This window comes from Heloderma suspectum, chromosome 1, assembly GCF_057233095.1.
Source record: "Heloderma suspectum isolate Gila_16-S chromosome 1, 16-S_ref, whole genome shotgun sequence".
NCBI lineage: Eukaryota > Metazoa > Chordata > Lepidosauria > Squamata > Helodermatidae > Heloderma > Heloderma suspectum.
Window position 1 is genome coordinate 298,759,576 of NC_139458.1, and position 16,575 is coordinate 298,776,150.

Consider the following 16,575-nt stretch of genomic DNA (forward strand, 5'->3'; position numbering starts at 1 on the left):
CCCCCCCACCGCGAAAAAAGCTGCCAGACCGGGTAAGTGACTTTCGTACATCCCTAGAAAATTCGAACATCCAACTTAGGGAGGCAGAGGTGTTCTGTAATATAAATGATGCCTGAGTTGGGCTCATAAACATGTTTAGCATGGTATAATTAAAACATAAATTACAGCATTAATTTTATTTATGGTCAGTAGATAAAACAATCAAGTAATATATCTCATTCTTCGAATGTTCTTCAGGCTCATAACAAGCTACGATTTCTGAGATTAATTTTAATGTACTAAAACTTCATGAAAAGAAGTATGAGGGGTCAGATAATTCCACATAATTATCTCTCATGTACACTCCCTCCCAAGCAGGCAGGCCTTTGCATTAAGATACTGTCTCATATGAACTATTAGAAGTGATATGGTACAGACCTGGACCACCTCTGGAATGCATGTAGAGAATCACTTGATTAAAAGCACCCCCCCCCCCCAAACCCTCCCTTCATATGCAAAAGCACCGCATCAGGGAGAAGACTTCTAGCTTTCACGATGATGTGGTATGTTGGCACATGTAGGGGACTTTACTTATGGGGATGCTTTCAGATAAGAGATTCCCCATCTTTGTCCTACAAATGGTACATACAGGACCTCACGCCTGCCTTAACACTTGAATTGCTTCCTAAGCAGGGATGTCAGAGAAATCCAAAATGGATTCAGATTTCTGTGAATTTGACCTGCAGATTCTGCAGCAGACTGGTATTTTCCGAGTCACATGGATTCGGTGGACTTGCAGACTTTTTTTTTAAACTTTCCGAAATTGCATGCAAATCTAGTTGTACAAAAATATTGAATTTACTGGAAAATACACTAATATATATGCTATTTAAAAACACACACAAACACCAGTGTTTTATACACTGATCTCTCTTCAGCAAAATGTTGCATACCAGCAAAAGTATGTAAATTGTGGTGGACTATTTGAGTACTTTTCTGAAGGCGTGGGGGGAAGAATCTGATTCTGTCAATAAGTGGACAACAGAATGAAAGATGTTTGACAATCCGCTAAATACAGTCAGAATGGATCAAACAAAATCAGTACATCTCTGTACTCCAGGGTGCAGTCCTATACAGGCTTACGTGGAAGTAAGTCCCAACAGTTTGAGAAGACACGTATAGATTGAGCGGCACACTTTGCTTATTGAGGAAACGACACCATATATGTGTGTGCTGCAGTCAGTGAGGACATGGTAGTAAAAAAAGAAAGAAGAGAAGAAGATCATCGGGTGTGTGCGGTACAAAACGTTGGATCTCAGCTTAAACCTTCAGTGCGATTCATATTTATTTAAAGTAATTGGAGCAAACCTCCATACAGTCACATTGGCTCCATCCTGTTTACCTTCTGAAGCAATGGTGCTTGTGTTATGTACCAGGCTTTGATTATTTGTAAAGATGGAAAAGCAAGAGAAGGCTGGAACCTTGCAAGTAAGTAATAATAAAAAAAGTATCTAGGAAATACTCCCAAGATAAGCAGAGCTGGTGGAGAGCTCTTCAAGCCAAGAAAAGCAACAAGAGGAATTGGAGATCCTTTAGGAAAGGAAAATTAAGGTCTGGAGCCAAGCAGAAGTGTTTTGGATAGATGTACAGCCAGTGGGGCATCAGTGCCTATTGTGTGAAAGCAGTGGTGTTGTATGGGATCAAAGCATGCTCTTACAACAAGGTGGGGTTGGGAAGGAGAGGCATTACAGAGCAATGCAAATGTAAACGTCAGGTTTGCTGGCTTCTAATTTGTTCTTAAAAGGTGACACTTGCCCATCTTTACGCGGCATTGTTGCATGTCAGCCTGCCTCAGCTTCAACGGTTGTGCTGGGTACGGCCCTGATCTCCTTCCTTTCTCCAACTACTTGGTCCAGAAAATTAAGGAGACAGTTCAATGTGATGTATCTGACAAGGAATGAAAAGTCAAATATTTTCCTTTCACTATGATTTACTGTTTATTATGTTTATTATTGCTAATTTCAGTAGCATATCCCAGTGCACAAAATGCTTTCAAATTCTTAACTCATGTTACTTTTTCTTGTTTTCCGATATGACTGAAGTTAACATGAACATTCATGTCTTCATTGGCAAAGATGTGAGATCTGCAGGATCTCTTCTTTCCTTGAGAAGTTTAAACATTCTTTAGGGGGCGGGGGCAGTGAGGGTGGAGGCAGGGGAACTGGTTAGTCCAAAGTGATGAATTGGGCTTTTGCTCTTCAATTTTCTTTTTGGTTCTTTTTCTATATGGAATGATTGTATTTTGCTGCTAATAAACCCCAACAGAGAGGCAAGATTTGGCAACTGGCTAGATTTGAAAAGAACAATTATTCACTACAGTTGCAAGCAAGGCAGAGGGTGGTAAGGCTGCTTCTCTCTGTTTCCTTCACTTCCCCCACTCTCTGGCCACGGGCAGCTCTAAAATAGTTCCTCTGGATGGGAGTACCCTCATTAGATGTAGGAACAGAGGCTTCCTGACCCCTCTTCTCCCCTCCTCCTCACTCAGAATGATGGCAGGACTACCACACAGCTATGGAGCACAAACAAAGGCTGGGGGAAGATGCCTGTCTCTGTTCCACACCACTCCTGCTGTGGTGTGTGTTAACTGGAAACTGGGCTTTGAAGCAATCAGATGTGGATTCAGCCTTCCTCATCAAGTGCTACTGGGTGTTATTCTATCTCAAGTGACTGAACTGTTCAGTAACAGCTAAATGTCTTCTGCAAATGGAATCTGGACTGTGAATAATACATTTGTTAGTCTTTAGGGTACCACAAGATTTCTTCTTCTTCTTCTTCTTCTTCTTCTTCTTCTTCTTCTTCTTCTTCTTCTTCTTCTCCTTCTCCTTCTCCTTCTTCTGGTGTACATGAACTACCTTCCCAGTCCTCCTAACTCATAGGTCTGTGTAACTTAAATGCATGCATATTCTTTTGCAAATAGAGTCTGGTCCAATATGAGGTACTGCTTTAGTTATTTTGCATCTGTACATCAGGCATGGCAAGAATTATGTCCCTCGGGTATTAAACCCTTTCCCTTTTCATTGTACCATTAAGTCCTGGAGCCAGGATTGGTCACTGCATTTTAAAATATTTCAGTTCAGCTCCAACAGAGATTCTGAATTTGAATCAAGAAGTTCACAGACAGGATCTGACTCCGGCCCCTTTCAAACAACAGTTCCTGCTGCACCTCCTAGGTTTCAGTAAGTGCTTCCTTGGGTTTGATCCTGACCCCACCCTTTGATGATACACTGATGGCCTAAAAGCACATTACTTAAAATCTGTGCCTACTAGCTATGCCTTCCCCCCTTTATTTTCACTCTAGAGTAGGTGCAGGGGCCCAATCCAGATTGGGGCCCTGGGGCCCCCCCGCAACTACCTTAGACTAAAAATGAAAAAGACACATTTAAAGTAATGTCTGTTTTCCCCCTGAACCTCATGCCCTCAGAAAGAGCATGATTTGAGGGCAACTTGTTGCAGCTACACAGAACTGGGCCTGGTCAGTGTCTGGATGGGACTATGCTGGTGCCCTACTGATGCCACCTTGAGTTCTATGATGAAAGAAAGGTAGGATATTATAAATGTACTAAGTAAATAAATGACTAGCTTCATTTGCCCCGTGACTACTGTGTTTTGCTCATCTAGAATTGCCATCCCCCCCCCCCCGAGTTCCTGTGTGTTTAACAACTGCATCCCATGAGTTCATATGTTTTCCATTGCTGGAAAAGACAGCAGTTACTGTATTTCTGCCTGCCATGAAGATATTCGGTTAAAGGCATGGAAGCCCTGCCAGTAAAATGATAGGGTAGAAATGGTATGTTCATGTTTCTGCTCCCCTGCTTCCTCTGTCTTGCACCCGTTTGGTTGGAGATCTGCCAGCTATCCTCTTGGTAACCCTGCCTTCCAGTGCTTTCTGCTGCCAGTCTCACCTCACTAAGTACCTACCCCTTTCTCTATAGGCTAATCCTCTGGGTTTGACCACCAGCCAGGGACTACAGATATTGACCTTCCTGCTTGGCTTAGATGGTGTTTCCATAGGAACAACCTGGTTTTTGTTCACCTTGGCTTCTAGTCAATCTCTGCACCTTGTCCTGACTGGAGGACTTGATTTACCCATTACTTTTCAGGCCGTTGTGCCAGGGGCTGGAAGGAACAATGGCTTTGAAGTTTCTCTCTTCATTTTTTGCTTCTGCCAATAGACTGTAGACTGTACCAGGGTTCAACATAATTGCTTAGAGCTCATATCATGCTTGTGCTTTTTTGAGCCAATATAAACAAGCAAATGTGGGATACATTGAGAACCTAAAGGTACAGAAACGTAAGGGGTTGCAAAAGTTAGCTGTGACTAAATGGTTACAGCATTGTTCTAATAAACAACTGCTAGTGTGATTTATTATACTGCTAATAAAATCACCCCCTTATTTGTAATGTGGGCATAGTGGACACTAAAACGGTGGAAGGGGTAAAGAAGGTGTGTGTAGGTATGAGAGAGAGAGAGAGAGAGAGAGAGGGAGAGGGAGAGAGAGAGAGAGAGAGATTATGTCCCTGTTGGCAGAGTCCCCCTTTTGTAAGGGTTCCCCAAAATAGAATTACTGTAGGTTGTCACCACAGGCTGAACCTAGACTGAAATACACACTTGGCTGTCTGATTATAAGGAGGTGGGATTCAAAGCCCTGCTGTCAAGAACCCCTCCCTTACGCCAGCCCTGCAACCAGTAAAAAGTAAGCAGCTTTAGATTTACTTTCTTAAAGCCCAGAAGAGACAAAATTCTACAGAACCTTGTGAAATATCCGTAGAACACAAGGGGCAGTCTAGTACATGGGGAAGATTTTAGCAAGAAATTTTAGAGAAATACCCTTTTAAAACCAATAAAGCCAACCATCAATGTATGTAAATAAAGTTTATTTGGGATGGTGGGGAAAAAAAGAGAAAGAAAAGCAACAAATCACATGTAGGCTTATAAATAAAATAAAAAGCCAGTCTAATTCAGCTAGTTACATTTTACTTGTTTGAACAGAGTCTTGGGTTTCAGAACATGTGCAGAGTTTGTTGCACAAAAGATATTGGAATTTGAGACCAGTGAAAGCCAGCCCTGTATCTGAGAAAGTGTAGTGTGAACCAATGGTGAAATAAGTTCCTTCCATCTCTGATGTAAGTTGTCAAAGTAGCCAACTAGAAATTTATATAGAAGATAGGTCCACCTTCGTATTGGGTTTACACTTCTATGACAAAGAGCTAGCCAGTTCAGACCAGTTAGCTATTGTAAAAAAAAAGGGGGGGCACGAGGGGTTAGATTGTACAAGTGGATTGGAAATAAGACCAAAGATACTGGTTTACACAGGGGGTTCTCATCAGGGTTTCTGACACTGTTTAGACAGTAGCGTTTGTCTATATTGGAATACAGGGATTCATCAGACAGACGGATGAGACAGATGAGAGTGACCAGGAGTATGCAGGAGATTCCTATTTTTGCGGTAGGTTCCTGTTTTGTTTTTTAAAGCCATGTCCCCCCAAAACTGGCAGGGACTGAAGGCTGTGTATGCGCAGTGCCCTCGTGCTACCACCAACAAACACTGGCAGCCCAGAGCAGTGTACAGGCATGAGCACGCACTAATTGGTGTTGGAATTAGCAAGGTGGATAAAAATAAATTATTTACAATATATGTTTTAATGGATTAAAAACATTTTTAATCCATTAAAAATGTGGCCCTCCAGATGTTGTTGGACTACAACACCCATCAGTTCTTGCCAACATAACCAAGGGTGAGGGGTGAGGGGAGGTGCAGTCCAACAACACCCATCAGTTCTTGCCAACATAACCAAGGGTGAGGGGTGAGGGGTGGTGCAGTCCAACAACATCTGGAGGGCCACATATTCCCTATCTCTGCCCTGTAGTTAATCTCTAAACTGAATCAATGCCTCTGCTAGATATATTGAATTAAAGGAAGCTGTTCTGTGCAAATGAAGAACCATCTGATCATTACTCAAATATCAATATTTACAACCTACCAAACACAGCCATTTCATTTTCACTGGATGCAAATAAAGCACCCTATTCTGTCCAGTACTGTTAAATGTTTCTTCTGCCTATCAGTCAAGGGCAATTAATTTTTGGTTGCTTTCTTTTTGTGAAAACCGGGCTAGACTGAGGCAGAGTGAAGCAGAATGGAGCAACATGGGAAAGAAGACAAAGTTGTCCCATACACAAGTTCCTATATTCTCATACTTACAGTACAATTCTAAACATGTCTACCCAGAAGTATGTCTTTTGTTTTCAATGGAAACAATGAGACTTAAGGCACAATCCTATGCATGTTTAGAGAGAGAAAAAGTCCTACAATTCCCAGCATGCCACAGCCAGGAGTTGCAGAACTTCTTTCTGTCTAAACACGCATAGGATTGCACCCTAAATACTCATAGGTAAGTGTGTATAGAGTTGCAACGTAAGCCTCACAAACTGTCTTGGGTGCTGGCAGTAAGAAAGAGACCTTATATAAGAATATTTAAAAAAGACATTCCTTCTATAAATGAAAAGGAAAGTGTGCAAAGTGTACAGAGTGGGTCAAAGAGATGCAACGACTGATTGTAAGAATGAAACAACAGAGTAGATAATGTTCTATTTATTTATTTGTAAATGAATGTGGTGTAGTGTCAGATCTGCCCCGTTGTTTAGAAAATATGTGAAGAAGTATGAACTTGATTTAAATCAGCCTTTATTTCTTGTTGATTTAAATCAAGACTATTTAAATGAATGATTTTAATTATCTTGGTTTAAATCAATAATTTAAATCATCTTGGTTTAAATCAGTAATTTAAATCATCTTGGTTTAAATTAATCCACTCTGGGTTGAAGGAAAGCAACTTACATACAGTAGTTTAAAGGGCCAGAGGCTAAATGGGATGTGCATTCCAAATGTGCACCTGAGTGTGGATTCAATTTACTGAGCTGTAATCTCTCAGCGCTGAATGACTTCCATTACAATGGCCACTTGGATGCCTATCAAAATGCACATCCACATCAAGATGTACATTTAGATATGCAGTCAGCCACACATTCCATTGAAAATAGTGCAGTGAGGATAAACAGCAACTGTTCATATGAACTGTTGGATGTGCATTATATTTAGGCCTAAGATCCTTTAACTGGAGATGAACTGAGCTCTCAGGTTTGGTCCAGCTCCATTTTAAGGATATTAGGCCTAAATAAGAGGGAAACATTATACCACGAATGAAGGAGGGGAAAACTAATAAGGTGAAATTAAAGGGGAATAATGAAGTAGCAAAAGCTGCATTAGGAGGGTTATCTAATGAAACCTTACGTAGTGTAAGATTTATTATTAGCTTGCCGGATAAATCTCTCACATAAAGTAGAAGACGCCTTGTCATTTTGGCACATATAAGCCTTACAAGGTTCAAAATCCAATCACATGTACAAAAGATAGCACTCTCCTACTGGCAGGGTGACTAACTAAATAACCTAATTATTTCCATGTCTAGCGTTTATGGACTAGATTTACTACTTGATGATGTCCAGCTCAGTGGTGAATATCACTCTGTTATTCTACCTTAGCTTATGTGTAATATATTTTATGAGCAAAACCAAAATAGCTCAGTGAGGGCAAAAATATTTTTCTCTTGAGACGCGCATCGAGGAATTGCATTTGGAGCAGACTGCAGCCAATGTTGTCACTCAAAGATCTGGAGCACCCCAAAGTATAATAAATTCTAAAACAAATCAGACACAAGAAACATTAGACATGACTGTTGTACAGAAAAAGGAAGATTTTAAAAGTATGGCTAGGGTTAGATAACTACATGTTAGTACTATTTCAGTGGTACAATTAAGTTCTCCCTTCTGTAGCAGCCATATCGGGGGTCAGACTAAGTAGCCTCATGCAGTCTCATGCTTCATGTTCTTGCTGAGCTCTTGCTCTCTGAAATATATGTTTGTAAGCTGACGAGAGACAGGAATTTCTTATCTTGTCAATAAAGGCTAAGGTCATGGTGATATGTATATCACGTTCTCTGCTGTTCTCTGCTTATCATGGCTACCCTATAACCCATTTCTTGTATTATAAATAATGGTGCTAGGAGAGGAAATGCTGAATACTGCAAACCCTCACAGAAAGGGGCGGGGGAGATTTTGCATATGTGTCATAATGTCTATAAAAACAATTTGCTACTGTAAATTGGGGGTTTTGGCTCTTTGGAAGTGATTCCAGCCTTAAGCCCGCGCGTTAAATAAAGAAAAACTCTTTTTCCTTCACTCCGTGGTCTCTCTGACTCTGAGTTCTGCAACATAAATGGTGCCGTGACTCGGATGTGGCAGGCTCTGAGACAGAGAGGTGGCAGTTGCCTGCTCTTAATCGCCGCACCAGGAGGGAGAGCTCGGCGCACGCCTCCCTTTCTTGGCGCCACTGACCTTTTTGTCGGTTGAACGGGAGAAAGTCTGCGCCGGGATCGCCCAAATGGCAGCAAGCAGCAAGAGAACCTTGGGAAGCAGAGGAAGGAACTTGAGCCCTGCCCATACTGCAGCTGCAATTGAGTTGAAACCCACATTGGAAGCCTTCAGGAGAAAGGCAAGTATATGGAGTAAAAAGAGGGCCCCGCCTTTAGGAGAAAGGCCCCTGGGCAGAAAAAAAGAGGGCCCCGCCTTATGAAGAAGGTCAGTGTTAGTATACATATACAAAAGGTGACCCACCCGATTGGGGGTGGAGGGGGGACTTGATTGCTCCCCCGAGCAGGCACTAATACTCAGCAAGGCGCTGAGGAAACTGCTTCGCTCTAGTGGAAAAATGGGAAAGTGGGTGGCAGGGACATATGAATGAAGTGGTGAAATTGATGATTGTGTGAGCGGCTACTGCGGTTTCTGTTGCATACCGTTGACCATCCGGGTGCCCAGGCCAGTAGCAAAGTGCGTGGTGTGAAATTCATTTTGTGTCGGCCAGTGAGACCCCTTACTCGCTGACCAACCCCCTTCCCTCTTTGTGTCTGTCTTCATCTTAGGAGGGAGGCTATGGGAGGTGGGGGAAGCAAGACTTGCACCCCCTTGGGATGTATGTTTAAAAAAAAAGGAAAACGATTTTTTTTAAAAAAAGGATTCAGAATAGAGAGGAAACAGCAAAAAAGCTCAAGGCCGAGCTGAGAGAGAGAAAAAAAGAACAAGATCTGAGGCTGTTAATTAGAGAAATGTTGCAAGACAGCCTGGCTTTTAATGAAGCGTGGGAGTGTGAGGCCGAAGAAGTAGCCGTTAGCCTAGTGCGCCGGGGGGGGGGGCAGGAGAATTGCCCACAACGTTCTGAGTTGTGCAACATCATCACCTCATCTAATTGAGATGAAATCCCTAAGAAATAGAAACTGAAAATGAAGACCCAGAAGATGAAGGCACAAAATGGAGAATAAAGGTGAAGAATCAGCCCCCAGGGCACAGGCTAGACCCCTCTTCGAGTGGAAAGTGTGCCATAAGACTGTCCCAAGGCAGAATGAAGCGGAGAGACCATATTAAAGATCTCTGTCAAGGATTCCCTGCAATGAAGAAGTCTCACTGATTCGAGTGTCCAGTGTTAGACTGCCTGAGTGTGTGTGCTGAAGAGACCGAGAAACCAGACACCATGTTCCTGGCCAAACCAAAATCACGCTACTACCATTCTCCTGAAAGCTGCAATAAACTGTGTAAGCTGGAAGACCCAACCTGATTGAGAAGAAAAGAAGATATTAGAGTAACTGTCTTAAAAAACAGTGAGATCTGTGTAGCTGGCTGGCTGACGCTGTCAGTGATGTTACAACGTTAAATTAAGACTGTTTTCCTGTTTGAGACCCCAGCAAAGAAAGCTGACCTGAGTTATTTGTTGCCCGTGCCAAAGCAAAAATTTAGCTGCCCTGTATCTCATCGTGTCGTGTTTTAAGCTTTGGATTTACAAATACAAACAAACTGAGAAGATTGCCTTTGAAGTCCTGCAAATCACCCCACCGCCTCCCCGAAGAAGATTAATGGCTGCCTGAAAAATGCTAGTATAAGGCAATGCCCATCACCCCCCAGCGTCCTGAGTTTCGGCACTTTGCTTTCATGTACCAAGTTGAAGGGGAAGAGAAGAAAAGAGGTGTGTGTGTGTGTGTGTGTGATATTGTAAATCCCTGGCTTGCTTGTCTAGTGATAGATAGCCCTGAGAGCCCCCCCCCCCTTTTTCACAGTGCTGTGAGGCTTTTCATAAACTTGAACTCTCATTGCTGTAGACTGTGTGTCTGTGTTTGTAGTCAGCTCAGTGTACAACAGGCTGAGTTGATCTATGACTTTTAGATTTCCTTCTGTTAGAACTCATGCGGCATAAAGTTGCCGATGCAAAAATGGTGACCTAGAACTCTTTGTGTGTGTGAGTATGCCCATCCTTTGATTTTGATGAGCCTTGAGCATGCAGCCAGAGGAGCAGTATAATTGCTGGATCTGCTCCATCATGCCTTACCATGCAAAAAGTGTTTTCCATTCATTGTGTTAAATTGCAAAAAAAGTTTGTTGTGTATATTTTATGATTTCTTAGATATCATAAAATATATGTGATATTTGCAGATTAGTGTTAGTTGCAACTCCAAATGATACTGAGTGTGGTTCCCAATGGATGACAAGTAGAGAAAGACAGAGACAAGTAGAAAAGACAGAGAAATAGAGAAAGTGGCAGAAAGATAGAGAAGGAGGGAAAAAAAGAAGAAATAGAAGGCAAGAGGCAAAGAAAAAAGAACATTTGTAGAGAAGAAGCGTGGCCATAGTTGCCCCCAGGGTGAATTAGAAGCAGCTGATTGTGCCTGGAGCTTATTACCTGGGGGTAAAGTAGTCACAATAATGTAATAGTTCTTTAAGATGAGAAAATGTAACTAGAAGGAGAAGAAGAGCCTATCCCAAATGTGCGTCATTGGGACTAGTGTAGGGCAGAAAGGTTTAAGTAAGTGAGTTTAACTTGAAAAAGACACATGAAGAGACAAGGCTGGTGCATGGAGCGGAAAGTTTTATGTAGAAAGTTTGAAACATGATCTGCAATACAGGCAGATCAGCAAGAAAAAGAAAGCAAAAGAAAGAGAGAGAGATTTCTCTTCCCATACTAATGAGTAAAAGTGTTATCAAGAACTTTGCCTGGGAAGCAAAGTTTGTTTACAGGAAGCTGTGCCTGAGACCCAAACACTTCTAGCCTATGCTGAAAATGCTTGCTAGTGTTGTGCTGCCTCATGGGTAACATGTATGGTATAAAACCCATTTAGCCCAATAGCTCGTGGTTCAGAGAAGCTGTCTGATCCAACCATTAGGTACGCCTGTGTGCTGTAAATCATCCAATAAAGTCTCCTTGTAAGTAACCCCCCCCCCCCGCTGGAATCCCAAAACACAAGCGGGGCTAGAGCGCCTCACCCAGTATCAAACCCTGCTGTTAGAAGCCATGAAGGCAGGTATGAAGAAGTCAGTTAATATGGCTAAAGTGTCTAAAGTGCTGCAAGGTGCCACCGAGGCCCCAGAGTGTACTTGGAGCGTATTTTAGATGCCTATCGCCAATATACCCCCCTCGACCCAGAAGCCCAAGAAGACGTGGATGAAAAAATAGAAGAAGACCCAGCAGAGGCAGAGGCACAGTGTGCCCAGTGTGGACAAGATGGACATTGGTGGCATGAATGCCCAAATAAAACAAATCAAATACACAAAGGAGAAAACCAAAGGAGCCAGAACGGGCGAGAGAGAAGACAGCTTGAGAGGGGCCGTGACATTGACTGTGAGGAGCCGTGACATTGACTTCATGATTGACACTAGAGCGGCATCAAGAGCAAGCAAACGTTAGCCTTAAACAAGAAGTCCAAACACTGGGCAAAGTTCTTCAAGACCAGCGTCGCTTTGTCTTAGAAAATAAGCCCCCAATTCCCATCACAGAAGTTCATCCTTTCCAACCAAGAGATGAAGTATGGGTCAAAAAGTAAAAAAATGACCCTTTGACTCCCAGATGGAGAGGACCAAAAACTGTTATACTTTCCACCCCCACAGCTGTGAAAGTAGCTGGAATTAAACCCTGGATACATTGGACACGAGTCAAGAGAGCAAGGGGGGGGGAGTGGACTGTGACCAGAAATCCTGAAAATCCTTTAAAAATCATTCTGAAAAAGCAGTAAGAAGACTCAGGCTAGACCTTACTGTGGGCACACCAGGAGACTGTCCACCCTGCGTACGGTCAGACCTGCAACTGGGAAAAATTGAAGAAGGGGACTAGACCCTACTGCAGCTAGCCAGGTGAATAGCTGCCCAGCGTTCTTTGGGTCAGATCCCAAAGAAGATCAAATATGCATGTTGTAGTGTTAGTCGTGTTGTATTATAGTTCCTCAATTAGGTGCGAAAAAGGGGGGTCTGCCCCTAAAGAGAGAAGTTTGTCCCAACGATTCGCTGATAATTACTGGCTTCACTTAGCTAACATCACTGGAGTAAAGCATTTTTGTTTACCAAGGGATATACCTGCAAACAGGCTTATTAGCTCTTGCTTAATACCTGTCTGTAAGCATCCTGAAAGAATTCAAAATGAGACTATGTTAAGCAATTTTAATATAAACTTGACTTATTCCCAAAATTCTGACTGGGGCATAGGTGCGAAAATCTTACCCCCTACAGAGTTCACTCTACTTACTCCCATCGTAGCTGGAACAAGTGCCACTTGTGCACAAATAATTAATTGTCAAAAATCTTCTGGGAAATGTAAAGCTATCCCTGCCCCCCCCCCCTTCCACTGTAATGAAATTCAAAACATATCTTTTAATTATGCACATATACTTCTGCCTCATGGATGCTTTTGAACCTGTGGTTCCTGTACCTGGTCATTCATTCCAGCCAACTTGTCTGATAACCACCGATGTTGCCTTAGCCGCCTGGTGCCAATTCTTCCCCTGTGGCCACAGAAAATCCGTCGACGGCTGCCTAGAGCACTCCAACTAACTGAAAATTGTAATAGCCACCTACAGCTATACTCTGACTCAGAAAAATTGGCACTGGCAGTATCGTTAGTTGGAGTTCCAGGTCTAGCCTTGGCTGATGGTCTAGAGATCAACCGGTTAGCTTGCAGCTTGGCCAAGAGCATAAATGCCACCTCACGAGCATTGTCATTATTAAATAAAGAGTTGCGTGATCTAAGAGGTGCTGTTCTAAAAAATAGAGCTGGTATAGATTACCTCCTCCTTCTTCATCATCTGGGTTGTGAAACGCACCAAAAGCTTTGCTGTTTTAATTTAACTGATAACAGTAATGCTGTAGATGAACAGATCAACAATCTGCACCATATAGTGGCTGACATAACAACAGGACAACATGATTGGCTCGATTGGTTAACCTCTTGGCTTCCAGATCTTAGCTGGCTTAAGGCATTGTTCATCCTAATTCTACAGTGTTGTTCATAGAGATACTGTTATGCCTTTGCATTCCTTGTCTTATGCGCTGTTGAACCAATCTGTTTTATGTCTCGGCTAGTAAAACTGCCGCCCTCTACGCTCTAATAGCCCAACAAGAGGTTAAGTGATATGTATGTTATAAAAAGTTTTGTATTGTGCTTTGCAGACTATTATGAGCATTCGCTTATCAGAAATGCTATAATTGTAATAAAATTATGCATTTAAGGGGGGAATGTAGCAGCCATATCGGGGGTCAGACTAAGTAGCCTCATGCAGTCTCATGCTTCATGTTCTTGCTGAGCTCTTGCTCTCTGAAATATATGTTTGTAAGCTGACGAGAGACAGGAATTTCTTATCTTGTCAACAAAGGCTAAGGTCATGGTGATATGTATATCACGTTCTCTGCTGTTCTCTGCTTATCATGGCTACCCTATAACCCATTTCTTGTATTATAAACAATGGTGCTAGGAGAGGAAATGCTGAATACTGCAAACCCACACAGAAAGGGGCGGGGAGATTTTGCATATGTGTCATAATGTCTATAAAAACAATTTGCTACTGTAAATTGGGGGTTTTGGCTCTTTGGAAGTGATTCCAGCCTTAAGCCCGCGCGTTAAATAAAGAAAAACTCTTTTTCCTTCACTCCGTGGTCTCTCTGACTCTGAGTTCTGCAACACTTCTTTCTCTCAACTACAGATAGTGGTATAGGAAATCCACTCCTTCCATCTGACCTGGACAGTTTAAGGCAGGGGCAGCCCTGCATTCAGCCCTGGATGGATTAAGGTGGCACACATGTGGGTGTCCGCATGTGGACACATGCTACATTTGCCACTGATTGGGAGGGGAGTTTGAACAGGATATTTAAGCTTGCATCACCCTAGCCAGCCTCTTAGCATCAGTCTTGGTGCCTGACCTTGGGTTGCAATGTAGGAATAGATGTTTGCATAAAGTCTGAGTAGGATTTGGGGGGGGGGGGGCTGTTGACCAGATTGGCACCAGATGATAGGGTGTTGTTGGATGGGGGGGGGGCTGTTCTACAGTATTTGCGTTGTGGGGAGAGCGTGGCAATTAGTGCTAGGTGGGTGTCTCAGTAAACAGGTAAGTTAGTTGGTTGCAACAGCAGGGCTGTATAGGAAAGTATCCCAGACAGGCAAGAACATAGGTGAGCGCTTTGAGGCGCCCTTAGGATGATGGGGGATTCCCAAGACTTATCACTCAGGGCTGAGGGACCTGGGGACAGGGAAAGGAAAACCTTTGGTGCTCACCTGGCTCACACACCCAGAGTCAGGAGAGTGACTCAGGAAGGCATCCTTCAACACCTGAAGAGGAGTTGTCAGGATCTGCTCAACCTGGGAAGCTCTGCAGCTCCACCTGGTGGCCAGATACCGAAGGCAGCCTGGTCCACACAGCAGTTCTTGCAGGATTAAGCACTGGGCCTGCAGGTGCTCGCAGGTCCACTAACGCAGACCAGCTGGGAGCCTCCGGAAGCCCTATAAAGAGCTTCCTCTTCCCTCCAAGCTTTGCCACAGCAACATGGGTCTTTGTGGTGGTAGTGTTGTGCTTTTGCCTCTAGTTTCTGCTCTTGCTATGCCTTGCTTGTACCTGACCTCTGGGGTACACGGAAGGAGCCTCCTTGAAGATTGTTGTACAATTGGGTGTACCCTGGTAAAGGTGCATTGCGCTGGTTAATCCTTCTACCACCTGATTGAACTGCAGCTCGGCGGTGTGGCGGTGGCTACATTTTGGCAGAGCAGAGTTTGGTCTGGACACAACACAATGACAACCTGACCTCTGCCTGTTCTGGACCCTGTTCTCACCTCTGGCCCTTGCCAGTGTCTGGCCCTTTCCCAAGGAGCCTTAGTTTTCCACCCACCTCCATCACTCCTGGCCCCGGTGTTCTGGTTGAGGACACATGCCACTCACGCCCTGGACCTGACAGTTGTGGCCAGATGGGGAGAAGCTAGTAATTACACTATGTCCAATTCATGGTTGGGGCCAGGCTAGGGGTGGGTGACAATTTCATTTCAGTTTAGGTTCCCAACATTTTCAATGTTCTCTGTATTTTGGACAAAAAGAACAAGATTTTTTAAAAATGGGATCATGGGGGAGAAACCAAAATAGACAGATCGATTCATCCAGGCCCAGGACATTGAGTGTGTTGCTCTTAAAAGTCTGGGGTTGAATGCGACGGTGTTAGTGATTATTAAGGGCGCCCACCCACCCTTTTTTCTTGACGGACTCCACCTTTAATAGCTATATAGTAGGCAGGCACATCCTCTCTGTGCTGGATGTAGCTGTACCTATTGAATTTGGCTGGTGCGGTCAGGTGAGAATTTAGCTTCAGTTAGTTTTTGATAGGAATTTACCAAAACGCACAAAGTTCTTCATATTTACGAGAGAAAGAACTTGAGATTTCCAAAACTGTGAATGCAGGAGAGAGGGAAACTGACAGATTTGCCTGTCTCTAGGTCAGGCTTGCCCTAATTTGAGGCAGGGATAGTTGCAAGGTGGCTCCTGCATTCTTAGTAGTATCCCACACAGTTGTAGAATTTGTTGCAGATCTTCCCTGAAAGAAAGCTGTGGTCCTTGTTAGCCCAATGACAGGTGTCTCATCTTGGTATTCTAGGCGTGGGTGCAACTGATTCCATGTGGAGTGATCTATTCTGCTGGGGACTATGAGAAAAGGATGCTTGAAATGTTACCCTAGTGTTGTGGGAGACACTTTTCTGTGAGTGGTTCCCATATGGCTCAGGAAATTTTGAAATGACTATACCAGGTAGATAGGGAACGATGGCATGGCTCCTAACTGTGGAATTGAAATTTTGGGGGTGAGATGCCAATTCCATGGGAGATATTTAATCTACAGGATCCAAGATGTCTCTGCACTATATGTACTTTAGATTGTCTTTGATTGTCTTAAGGGTGACTATTTAACCTATGTTGATAATATTGGTATCTATATATTAACATAAGCAGGCATTTTTGTTCACTCCATTTCAACCCTTAAATATTATCTGATCAAGTTTGGAATGGTTTCAAGTTAAAGCTGCCAAAGCCTAGATTTGCAGAAAAATAATCACACACACACACAAATAAATTGACAGCTTCGCAATTCATTGTTAAAGCTTATAATAATTTATACCGCAGAGCCAAATGGGTACGCAA